At 31.8% G+C, this 10,835-nt stretch overlaps 1 long non-coding RNA gene across 1 annotated transcript; it reads left to right on the forward strand.

The window, feature by feature from the left end:
* The first annotated feature begins 4,237 nt into the window (after positions 1–4,237).
* Positions 4,238–9,746, forward strand: LOC143044564 (uncharacterized). Its single transcript, XR_012968715.1, has 3 exons — positions 4,238–4,342; positions 8,069–8,156; positions 9,031–9,746. It is a non-coding gene; the product is annotated as an uncharacterized LOC143044564 (long non-coding RNA).
* The last annotated feature ends 1,089 nt before the right edge of the window (positions 9,747–10,835 follow it).

Below are 10,835 nucleotides of genomic sequence, written 5' to 3' on the forward strand. Positions count from 1 at the left end.
TTTCTCTATCTCTCTCTCTAAATCAAGTTTTTAAACAAACACAATGTTGACTGAATATCGAATTTTATTACATTTGTATATCTTTATTCTCAACAAACCATTATACAAGAGAAGACAATTATGTACAATATTCAGTTTAACCTTAACGGAAATCTGTGCACGAAGACTTAGTCGTGGTTTGAACGGATTTCGTGTCAATAAACTGTCTTCGAAATAGTCTTTAACTTTGTTAATGTTTGTGTCATTTTGGTCTTTTGTGGATAGTTGTCTCATTAGCAATCATACCACATCTTCTTTTTTTAAATTTCTCGCTACTACAATCTAACTTACATATTTTTTAGAAATAATTATACCCAAAATATCATAATTTTCATAAAAACGGAGACGAAAACAGAGACAAGTTCATTTTCAGAATTTATTTTTGCATTGAAATTCGTTTCAGGCTTGTGAAACTGGACAAAACGACTTTAATTAGAGAAAAAAAAACTTAATAAAAACGGATTTCTTAAAATATTCGTATAACTCAAAAATAAAATTCCTGGACAAGTTCGATAAAAATGAGAAATAACATCTAACTACATGTATATGAGTTTGATTGTTTGAAAAGTACGGCTTTTACCGTTTAGAACGGATTCCATATACAAAACTTTAATTAATATAAATTCTTTTAAAGTATGAACATTTATAATTATTTCCCTTTTCAAACTCGTGCAAAGAATTAATTACTGGTCCAGGACATGATAATAAAATTAAGAATAAAACTTAAAAATTTATGGAACGAAATTTTAATAAAAGACGAAAATCTTAAAACATCGTGATATTCATTCTAGACGTCACAATTTTACTTCCCGCATGGTCACACTGTACTAACAACACAATGTATAAAACAACAATAAAGATAATCCAATTAATTTTTTTGATTGGATAATTCATGGCTCATTAGTTGTGTAATCAGTGACACGTGCCCTTATTATTTTCTAAGAATTACAAATTCTACCAAATTTAACTCTAAAATAAGAAGCGTATAAAGAATATATGCATCCATCCTGTGTGCGATGACTATAAAGGGTCCTGAGTGCACTTCGTATGTCATGAGTGCAATCAGGAGGTCCTTCAAGCGGTGTTTAGACGTACCGTTATTCTTCTGGAAGCTTCAATTTTTTCTTATCAATAACTTTTTCACAAGGAGACATTTTTTTTTGACAGCATGAACCCCAGTTAATGAGCAAACACAAATTAAGAACGAAAATCGTTTACAATTAAATTTTATAGAAGGAAAAAAGGGGGGGGGTAATAAACAAATTTTATTTACGCTCACATACTTTTAAACAGATTTGCATATGTAAGCTCTCTATAGTTAATGTTAAATTATTTCAGGAGTTTTGAAAAAAAGAATATTATATACAGTTTAATTTCGACTAAAATAGTGATTCTTTTTATAGATTTGGTACCTCAGTTTCGACTCAACATTTCATTTTGAATTGTTAGATGGCAAACTCTTTAGGCGAATATTGTATCTGTTCTTTATTTAATTATGGTGATATTGGCGATAATATTCATTATAACAAGGCCTTGTACAAATCCTTGATTATAGAATGTTTGGTAATATAAAAAGACGAAAGTAGACAAACCCTAATTATGCAGGGTTTCACAAGTTGATCTCCAAGCGGCCCACATTTAACATATAATAAGATCTATATTTTTCAACGTTTTCAAAATGAAATAACTTGAATTGAAAATTTCCCAACTGTGAAAATTTGTTATTTCTAAACGTCTTTAATTATTATTTCGGAAAAAAAAATTATTTAGCATATTCATATATTTTCATAATTTTTTCCGCAAAACCTTTTTTTTTGCAAAGTTTACTTCTATATGTTTTTAACCATCACCAGCGACTTATTCTCTGCCATCACCAATTAGTCCTAATTATTAAAGATCAATTGCCCAAATTCAAATGATGATTGGTATATCCAAGGATTTGTATCTTACTATACAAATCCTTGGTATATCGTATTGAATATGACCATCGGTCATCCGTGACGTATCCCAAATAACGACGCATGCCGATAGATAGATCATAGTTTATTAATTAGCGTCTCGCAATTTAAATTTCATCAAGGGGACTTAATTAAACCAGTTTCTATACAAATCTTGAAAAAACGATGTACATGTACTTTTTAATATTTTTAAAACAAATTACGAAAACGTTTAGTGTAAAAATCACCGAATATAAATGTTTCTTTCTTGCAGGTTTTGGCATTTGTAAATAACATTAACGTTTTGGAATTCTAATGCAAAAGACAGTCGATTCAAACTGAAATAACTTCTTTAAAGATGGTTTGATTTTTTCAGAGACACATGTATTATATATGTCTCAATACATGTATTATATGTCTCTGATTTTATCAAAACAAAAATTACAAAATTATAAAATATGTTAGTTATCGAATGTATACCCTGAACTCTTACTATTATATATACATGTCCTAAGTTACTTAATGTCCTGTGTGCAACCAGGAGATCCTGAACGGTTTTTAAACGTACCATTATTTTATATGCATATATTCAAAGCTGTTCTTAATTATATGCATACTAGGTATCAGTGGCGGATCCAGGGGGAGGGTTTCGGGGGTTGGAACCACCCCTTTTTTTGAACGATCAATGTATTTGAATGGGGACATATGGTTGGAACCACCCCCTCCCCCTTTTGTCCTGGGTTGAGACCCCCTTCTTTTCAAATGGCTGGCTCCGCCGCAGAGGTATATTTATATATATATATGTGTGTACCAGCCCCCTCCTAAATCTTGGGAAACAAATGGTAGACTATATAGGGAATCACGGAAGCATGACTGGACGTGACCCCTCTAAGGCAGTCAATGAGTCCCCACTTATGAAAATTTCTGGATCAACCATTGCTTAGTTCTAGTTATCTTAGGTCCTAGTGTGAAATAATGCCAATAGGTCTTTTAAAACACATCTTTATTCATACATGTATATATACGTTTTCTCACGGATTTGTTCATGCAATATTGGAATTATGTTTACTCAATGCGCAATTACTGAAGTTTATATTTGCTACTTTTCTTCTTAATTTCATATAATTTTTTTTTGATTTTTTTCTTCGAAAAATTAGTGGTGTTGAAATAGGGAATGGACACAGATACCTTATCACATTTTATAACCAAAGAAATGTTGTATAATGTCATCAATCTGTATTACACGTAGACAGGATGTTCTCTAGAAAACTATACGTTATACACACCCGAGAATACACGCACTGTCGTAATGGAAAATTACTGTATGTTATAGTTACCTGTAATCAGCTTTGCAACACCATGTCATGACAGTTCGAAAAGATTTTCTTCAAATCAAATTGGAATATTCATTTTTTCTGTAAAATTTAAAACTTTAAAAAGTAAGACTTTGACAAAATTATGAAATAGAAAGAATTGAACAATTTAAAATCGTATTTTAACAAAGATTTAGATATAATTTTACAACGATCCTTAAAAAATAACCAAACAAACGTTGAAACAAACGATATGAACCTACGCCACACCAGTTTGCCATCTCAGTATGCAAGGCAAGGGTGCTTGGTGAGGCGCTGGAACTTGATGTACATGTATCATTAAGTTAATACAGTTCTGTTAGTATTGACTGCCTTTTTACAGAGACTTTCTATTCTTACTGTTATCAGTTAGTATAGACGGTTCCTGGCTTAGAATGATTCTCTGCTCAGCAAATAGTGCGTAATTAGCATTTGAATCAAATTTCTTGTAGAAGTAAAAAACACAAATTAATGTATTTGACAACTTTATTCAGGAGCACAGTCTATATTATCCGGCGTAAATAACTTCGAGATTTATGTGGAAGTTTACTCTGCTGCTCGATCTATGCTAATCGATGTTCCAGTATATTTCATATTTATATTTATTCGTGAGGCCTCGTCATCGTTTATATTCACTAAAAGCACAGTCGCCTAAATATTTTATATGGCGAAAAAATTGCGAAAATTGGGGGAAATAATATATTTTTTGTGGCATTATTATTTTAGAATCTTAAGAGGTTGCTTGCAAATTTAACTCTAAAATGAGAAGTGTATGACGATCTATAACGAATATATACATCCATCATGTGTGCAGATACGACGGCGACTATATAGGGTCTGCCATGAGTGCACTTTGTATGCCCTGCATGTGTGCACCCAGGAGGTCCTCCTGAGCGGTGTTTAGACGTACCGGGAAAATCTGATCTGATTCAGGATCAATTCATCGGTTACACTCCCCTGTCACCAGTGATTCTTTTTTGCTGACATTCTGAAAAAGTATTGTGTAGTCCCTGTGTAAGTGTTGACTCTCAACTTGCACATGTGATTTTTTAACACTCCCTGGACTTCTGCAAAAACAGAAAGTCACAGGACATTCCGACAAAAAGTCACAGGACAAAAAGTCAAACACATGTCAAACTCAGGCATAAAGTAACAATTAAAGTTAATAGGACAAAAAGTCACAAACAATTGTTGACAATTGATTGAATATAAATGAAAAAAGATTTTGAAATATCTTCTTTTTATTACATATATTCATTTTTAATTTTAGGAAATTGTTCATAATATAAAAAAGAAGATGTGGTATGATTGCCAATGAGACAACTGTCCACAAGAGACCAAAATGACACAGACATTAACAACTAGAGGTCTTTACGGCCTTCAACCATAAGCCAATATAAAGAAGGTATGGTATGATTGCCAATGAGACAACTGTCCACAAGAGACCAAAATGACACAGACATTAACAACCATAGGTCACCAAACAGCCTTCAACAATGAGCAAAGCCCGAGGTAAAGCCCATACCGCATAGTCAGCTGTAAAAGGCAATCATACTATATCTTTTTTTTTATATTTACATGTTAAAAAATGCATGCAAATGTAATCAAAAGCTGCACACAAACGTAATGATTTTTGTGCGCAAATGTAATGGTAATGTGCGCAAACCTAATGCACTGATTTATTTGTTTTTAATAAATTTTAATTTAAAGTTGCTACATCATGTTCATGTATAAAACTTCAAGAAAAATACAAAAAGAGTGTTTTCTTGTTCAAAGAAAAATAATCTCAAAACTAAATTGTGACTTTTTGTCCTGTGACAGTGTGTGACTTTTTGACTGTGACTTTCTGTCCTGCATTCAGATTGAATAGGGGAGTTTGGTTGACCCCGCCTCCCTCTATCTGAGACTACTTTATCAGTGATGAGCTTTATGTTTCATGTACAAATGTATTGTGCTTGTCATATATATGTATGTCGGATAAAAGTTCTACAGACCTTTAATATGTTGTATTGTTATATGTATAACCGACAATAAATAAATAGCCCCTAACAAGTAAGAATTAGGTTACTTCTTTTTGTTTTGACATCTTGCATGGGTTTTTATAGCCCCGTATTAAAATTATGCCCCCACTTTAAAAAAGGGGGGGGGGTATACTGTTTTACCCCTGTCTGTCCATCCATCCTTGCGTCAGTCAGTCCGTCATGTCCGTCCGATGAATATTTTTCTTCCCATTTTCCTTAGGAACTACAATAGAAGGATTTCTGAAATTTGGTTTCAGGGTTAAATAAGTCAGCTATACCGTGTGATGCATTTTCAGATTCATCACTCGACAACTTCCTGTTTTCCCAACACTTGTATGATTTTACACATGATAGCCAAGTTGAAAGTTGAAAACTAACAACCTAATTTATGTACAAAAAAATTGAAAAACAGATATGTTACACATAAACAAACGACAATCACTGAATTATCGGATCCTGACTTGGAACAGGCACAACCATAACAAATTGGCAGGGTATAAGGAACTTTGAAAATATTTAGTTTTTGTGGTTTGGTCAATTTTTCGGATACTGTAAGCAATAAGGCCCCTTTATTTAGTGAATGAAATAATTGTAAGATGCACTTAGCTGTCTGTCATATTTTATATGAACTTGACCTCATTTTCATGCATGGTTCATTGGTCAATGAAACACTGCATTGTTTTGTCAGTTTATCATATGTTTAAAGTTACAGGTAGATTATATTTGGTAGATATGAAACAATTGTAAGGTGTGCATGTCTGAATGGCAGATTCATATATAAACCATGACCGCATTTTATTGTTCTTTGGTCAATGATAAGTTTTCTTGGTTTTGTCATTTTATCAGGCCACATTTAAAAGAATGTCTGTTTCCCCTCCCCGGGTCTACCCTTTGTAAACAGACCAGGAAGGCAGGTTTTTTTTAGCTCACCTGACCTGAAAGGTCAAGTGAGCTTTTCTCATTACTTGGCGTTCGTCGTCTGTCGTCCTGCGTCCGTCGTCTGTAAACTTTTACAAAAATCTTCTCCTCTGAAACTACTTGGCCAAATTCTACCAAACTTGGCCACAATCATCCTTGGGGTATCTAGTATAAAAAATGTGTGGCGTGACCTGTCAAACCAACCAAGATGGCCGCCATGGCTAAAAATAGAACATAGGGGTAAAATGCAGTTTTTGGCTTATAACTCAAAAACCAAAGCATTTAGAGCAAATCTGACATGGGGTAAAATTGTTGATCAGGTCAAGATCTATCTGCCCTGAAATTTTCAGACGAATCGGACAACCTGTTGATGGGTTGCTGCCTGTGAAATGGTTATTTTAAGGAAATTTTGCAGTTTTTGGTTATTATCTTGAATACTATTATAGATAGAGATAAACTGTAAAAGCAATAATGTTCAGCAAAGTAAGACCTACAAATAAGTCAACATGATCAAAATTGTCAGTCGACCCCTTAAGGAGTTATTGCCCTTTATAGTCAATTTTTAACAACTTTTCATAATTTTTTGTAACTTATTTAAAAATCTTCTTCTCTGAAACTACTTTGCCAAATTTAACCAAACTTGGCCACAATTATCATTGTGGTTTGTAGTTTAAAAAATTTGTCCGATGACTCAGCCTACCAAACAAAATGGCCGACATGGCTAAAATTAGAACATAGTGGTAAAATGCAGGTTTTGCTTTATATCTTTGAAACTAAGACATTTAGGGCAAATCTTTCAAGATTTAAATGTCCATCAGAATAAGATATATCCCCTCACAAATTTTCAGTTGAATTGGACAACCTGTTGTTGGGTTGCTGCCCTAAAATTGGTGATTTTAAGGTAATTTTGCAGTTTTTGGTTATTATCTTGAATACTATTATAGATAGAGATAAACTGTAGACAGCAATAATGTTCAGCAAAGTAAGATCTACAAATAAGTCAGCATGATCAAAATTGTTAGAGGACCCCTTTAGGAGTTATTGCCCTTTATAGTCAATATTGAACAACTTTTCGTCATTTTTGTAACTTGTATAAAAATCATTTCTAAAACTACTTGGCCAAATTTAACCAAACTTGGCCACAATCATAATACTAGGGTATCTATTTAAAAAAAAAGTGTCTAATGACCCCGCCTACCAATGAAGATGGCCGACATCAGTAAACACATTAACAGGTGAGCGACACAGGCTCTTGAGAGCCTCTAGTTTTTTTTAACTGGATGTGATTGTCATAGCATGGTCACATGAATGGTTTGACTTGTCCAGTCCAGGCCACTTATCAGTTGTTTGTGCTCAATTTGAGTGTATTTATTTAGATTATCAATCCTTCTGCTTTCAAGCACTTTCCAAAAATGGAAACAAATTATTTTCAGGAAAAAAATAATTTCGATTTTTTGTGGAAAATAATTTTTTGACCCGGGCGCTTATTTTTGACCCGTGTGGGGGGAGGGGAAACAAACATATTTTTAATTTTGGCCTTAGATTTTTTAAGCATAGGTCTACTTGTTGTATGGAATGACTACAAGGTATCATATAAAAAAGATGTCTGCCTGCCAAGGTTAATTTTACTGTGACCTCATATTCATAGAATAATGATAATATTCATGATATTGAACAGCAAGAATGATGAGTAAGTTGATGTTATATACAAATAAGACAAAATTTTCAGTTGCCTACTAATTATGTAATACATGTAGTAGTTATTTTTGTCATTAAATGATGTTTACCCTTTTATGTGTAGGGCAAGAACATGAAAGATAAAGGGGAAACTATAAACAGAAGAAATTATCAACAAAATAAGATTTACAGAGGTCAACAAAGCCTAAATGGTAAGTCCACTGTTATAAAATTTTTTGTCCTTGAATAATAATTAAATATTTATTAAAATAAGATGTGGTATGATGAAAGAGAAAACTATCCATCAGAGTTCAATTTAGTGGATGTAAGCATTGTAATTACTTATTAGAGGCCATTGATGACCTGTAAGTAATGAGAAAACCCATACCCTATACATGTTATAGTAATCTATAAAAGTCAACACTAACCAAATTTGAAACAGAGCATCAATTCAAACGTCAAATATACCAGACTAATTTATAAAAACAAAAAATTATGAAAAATAAAAATGACGGGTATGAACCAACATCAACCACTGAACTATGTACAAGCTCCTGATATTAGACAGGTATAATATGGCTGGGTTGATATAAAAATAAGAAACACTTAGCAGTCTGATTTCCAATGAGACATTTCTCCAATAGAGATCAAATGACATTTAAGGAGGCTCTAGGGTATAACAATTTCAGAAAAATGTTTTAATATTTTTTTTTCATAACTCAATTTATTTATATCTTTATCATATGGTACACCAAATCATTCAAAACAATCAATTCGGTTTGGCCCCAGATGACTTTTAAAATGCATATATCATTGAAAAAGCTCCAAATTATCTCCCTTTGGTGCAAAAAAGCCATTTTTTGGCATTAAAAATGTAATATCTTATTTAACTCATCGGTGGCCTATATTTTTTATTATAATTTTAAATAAGCTGTACTTTAACTAAACTATTATAAAATTTAAGCGATTTCTGTAATTTAGTACTTGAATATTTAAATGAAAGTTTATCATATTAATCATAAACATGATAAAATAGCCATTTTATTGATCTCTTCACTGATAATTTTTGAGTTTGTGTATATGTAGGTCAGAAATCTGGATTTTCATGGTCATCATTCACAGATCAATACTGAACGGAAAACTTAAAGCTGATATTTTTCTCCATAGTGCGACTTTTTTATTAATTTGAAATGGAACATGTTTTTTCCTACATTTATTTGAAAGAGGAAATTTCAACATGATGACTCTAAACAAAAAGGAGTCATATCATCACGATCATTGATGCACAAGAACTTGATCATATAAATACAACAATGTAATTATCAATTGAAAGATGGAACGAATGAACAAGATATTAGAATGTTGTTGTCCAAATAAACTTGCTTTGTCTTCTCATTTGAATCTCTCCATTCAATAAAGATGTACAGAGGAAGATCTTTGAAGAACAGATTGAAAAAATGTTTTGTCTAAGAATTGCAGGAATATTCTAGTGAATGAAATTATTTATTGACTTCACTCTTATATAGTGGACTGAATAATTGTACATAGCAAGCTGTGAATAAAGAAAGCAAAAACTTTAACAAAAAGTGTTTATATTATAAATTTGCAATTATAAGCATACTATTATGTACACCACAAAGTTATATATAATTCAAATTGTTTGCCTATACAAGTATTGCAATGAACCTATAACAAAGAAAATCTTACCTCATGAAAAGAGTGAACTATTCAGTCAGAATATGAAATATTTTTTCAGTTCTATTTTTCATAATAGAATAAACAAGACAAAGATTTCAAAACAATATTTTTTCATTTATTTAGAAATTTCATCATTTTGTTTCAGTGAAAGGACTTTATTCTTTGACTGTAAAATATTATTATTATACATTCCAAAATAAGAATAATATTTATTGTCATATAAACAAATAAAAAACATGTTTGTGACAAAATTTAAAAAAAATTATATATATGTATATATAAAAAATATAAAAAAAACTCGTATACATTTAAAACATTTTACTACCAAACAGCATTCATTGTAACATACACATAACTTTATATTTATATATATATATTTATAATTTTAATCCCATAGGATTTTATTTTGTCCCATGGGATATTAAAAATCCCATGGGATAATTATAGTCCCATGGGATTTTTTTTGTCCCATGGGACAACAAATATCCCATGGGACTACAATAATCCCATGGGACCAAAAAAAATCCCATGGGATTTTGCCCTGTCCCATGGGATATTGAAAATCCCATGTTTTTATAATTCAAATTGCAAAATAAATATGAAAGTAACAGTATAAAACCAATGAAATTATTGAATCCCATGTAATTCCGCACATTTTGGTTATATACATGATATTGTAGCTCTTGTTTGAGGCGGCGGCGGATTTGCAAATGAGTGTTTTGCAAATTAAAAGTGTCCAGTGTTAACAATCAATCAACTTCACAAAAAAGATCCTTTACAATGCTACAATGCAATATTTCCATTTAAATAACTCGAAAACTTAATGTTATTTTAATTATATTTTTTGCAAACTATCACATAACTAAACAGTAATATCTATGTTTTTAATTTTTTGTTTACAATGTGTTGCACCTTCTGTTTTTACGGTCAAATATATATAAAGATCAGAATGGAAATGGGTTAGGAGTCAAAGAGATTACAACATGACCAAATAGTAGAAACCAGCACAAGATCGTCAATGGGTCTTCACCACAGGTAGAAAATGCCTCAACCAGGAGGCAGGCATCAGCTAGTCTCTAAACAAAATTGTGTACTAGTTCAGTGAAAATGTACGTCACAATAAATTCCAAAACATAAATAAACTAAACTTTAAAGAAAACCCTAAACCAAAAAAGCCTTATACAGGTTAGAGG

Source organism: Mytilus galloprovincialis, chromosome 9 (assembly GCF_965363235.1).
Source record: "Mytilus galloprovincialis chromosome 9, xbMytGall1.hap1.1, whole genome shotgun sequence".
Classification (NCBI taxonomy): domain Eukaryota; kingdom Metazoa; phylum Mollusca; class Bivalvia; order Mytilida; family Mytilidae; genus Mytilus; species Mytilus galloprovincialis.